The sequence below is a fragment of the Otolemur garnettii genome, unplaced genomic scaffold (genome assembly GCF_000181295.1).
Source record: "Otolemur garnettii isolate 467f Iridium unplaced genomic scaffold, OtoGar3 scaffold00024, whole genome shotgun sequence".
Classification (NCBI taxonomy): Eukaryota; Metazoa; Chordata; class Mammalia; order Primates; family Galagidae; genus Otolemur; species Otolemur garnettii.
In genome coordinates, this window is record NW_003852419.1 from 19004392 (window position 1) to 19007123 (window position 2732).

At 43.5% G+C, this 2732-nt stretch overlaps 1 pseudogene; it reads left to right on the forward strand.

The window, feature by feature from the left end:
* Positions 1–248, forward strand: part of LOC111724548 — a 1200-nt pseudogene extending 952 nt beyond the window's left edge.
* The last annotated feature ends 2484 nt before the right edge of the window (positions 249–2732 follow it).

The following is a 2732-nucleotide window of genomic DNA, read 5'->3' on the forward strand; positions in this document are numbered from 1 at the left end:
AGAACAGGATGTGACCACCTTGGAGTAAAGTATATCCCCCTGGCTTGAGGGACAGGGCTGAGATATAAAACTGCTGCTGAGAATGCTGAGAAAGTGGAAGATGAACTAAAGGCAGAGAAAAGAAGCTACAATGAGAGTTATGAACAGCGCTGGACAAGATTTAGGAGATGGAGATGACCAACAACCACCTGGCCAAGCGCCTGGAGAAGATGAAGGCCAATAGGACAGTACTTCTGACCCAGCAATAGGGAGGCCACCCTTTGATGTGGGTGCTTCTCCTTTGGGCCCTGCCCAGAGGAACTGACGTTTTGTCCATTGACATAAACTCCTTTCAGTAGTATTGTTTGAGTTTTGTCATTAAAATAGCCACCTTTGTATTTTATGAGAGAATGAAGCAGGTTTGAATCTTCATGAATGAACACTTTGGATTTTGTTTGTAGTTTGATTTTAGACTAAGAAGCAGTCCGTGCTATTTTTATTTCCATAATTTTAGAATCATGTTTACTCAACATTTTCCCCCATCTGCCTCAGTGACTGGCCACTCGGCCTTGGCATGGGGTCAGGAGGACGGCAATTCCATGAGCGCTCACTGAGATACTTGCTGGAGACCTCAGAAAACACAAGTGCCTTCTCCACGGTGCAATTCAGACTTCAGTGATCTCCAGTGGTCAAAAGACATTTACCCTTGATATCCGATAGTATTTCTGTTTTAGTGAAGAAACAAGTTCACAAGTGGGGAATCTATGTTTCACTCAAATTTATATGTTTGGAGGAAAAAGCCTTTTTTGTCAAATATTTAAATTTATATAAGAAAATGTAAGGAAATAATGGGGGGGTATCTATAAAACTTGCTTTATTGCATGGGGCAGGGGAAGTCCAAGGCCTAATACTATTAAAGTAAGAGTAGGATCCTTATTCTTCAATATCAACTGTGCTTTACCTTGTAAAGTATTTCATGTGCTGCTTATTTGTGGAATGAAACCTTAGACAAACCAAAAGGGGGAGGGAAGGACAGGGCAGGCAGGTGGGAAATCTGCCTTAAGATTTTATTAAACACATCCTTTTGCCAACCACCAAAAAAAAAAAAAAAAAATTCTTTTTGGTTGGGAGCGCCCGTAGCTCAGTGGGTAGGGCACCAGCCACATACCCCAAGGCTAGCAGGTTCAAACCCAGCCCAGGCCAGCTAAACAACAATGACAACTGCAACAACAAAAAATAGCCGGTCGTTGTGGTGGGCGCCTGTATTCCCAGCTACTTTGGTGGGCGCCTGTATTCCCAGCTACTTTGGGAGGCTGAGACAAGAGAATCACTTAAGCCCAAGAGTTTGAGGTTGCTGTGAGCTGTGACGCCACAGCACTATACTGAGGATGACATAGTGAGACTCTGTCTCAAAAAAAAAAAAAAATCTTTTTGGGATTTTTTCCTCTGTTCCCTTAGCTCCCAATTACTTTGTATCAAAAGAATCAAATTAGGGGGCAGCACCTATGGCTCAAAGGAGTAGGACGCCGGCCCCATATACCAGAGGTGGCGGGTTCAAATCTGACCCTGGCCAAAAACTGCAAAAAAAAAAAAGAATCAAATTAGGCCAGGCACAGTGGCTCACATCTATAATCCTAACACTCTGGGAGAACTTAGGTGGGTGGATTGTTGAGCTCCTGAGTTTGAGACCAGCCTGAGCAAAAGCAAGACCCCTGTCTCTACTAAAAAATAGGAAAACTGAGGCCAGAGGATAGCTTGAGCCCGAGTTGGAGGTTGCTGTGAGCTATGATGCCATAGCACTCTAACCATGGTGACAACTTGAGACTCTGTCTCAACCACAACCAAAAAAAAAAAAAGAATCAAATTACTTAGAGCTAATTGGAATAGCAGCACATCAAGGAGCATCACAGTTCTTATTGTAAAGCAATACCTGTGATATGTATATTTAATACCACCAGCAAAGGGAATCACTACTCTCATTTTAATTTCCTGCACTAAATTCCCTTAAACAAAAGCATTTAATTAAGTAAGTTCTTCTGGATGGTGTTATTGCTGCACATTTGTGGGTGGGTCACATTCTGTGCTGTGTTTGGTTGGTGGAGATTCCCAACATGTCTCCAATATTTCTTTCTTTTAGTGTCCTTTTCTTTAGGATTTCATATAACTCTAATGCTTTATTAAGAATGTCTTCCTTGGGCGGCTCCTGTGACTTAAAAAAGTAGGGTGTCGGCCCCATATGCCAGAGGTGGTGGGCCAAAAACTGCAAAATAAAACAAAAACAGAAACAAACAACAACAAAAAAGAATGTGTTCCTTGGCCACACACAGTGGCTCACACCTGTAATCCTAGCACTATGGGAGGCTGGAGGCAGGTGGATTGCTTGAGCTCACAAGTTCGAGACCAGCCTGAGCAAAAGCAAGACCCAGTCTCTACTAAAAATAGAAAAAAACTGAGGCAGGAGGATTTCTTTTCTTTTCTCTTTAGAGACAGAGTCTCACTTTCTTGCCCTCAGTACAGTGCTGTAGCATCATAGCTCACAGCAACCTCCAGCTCCTGGGCTTAGGTGATTCTCCTGCCTCAGCCTCCAGAGAAGCTGGGACTGCAGGCACCCGCCACAACACCCGGCTATTTTTTGTTGTTGTTGTTTTTGCAGTTTGGCAGGGGCCAACTTTGAACCTGCCACCTTTGGTATATGGGGCCAGCACTCTACTACCTGAGCCACAGGCGCCGCCCTAAATCTTATACTTCTTAGT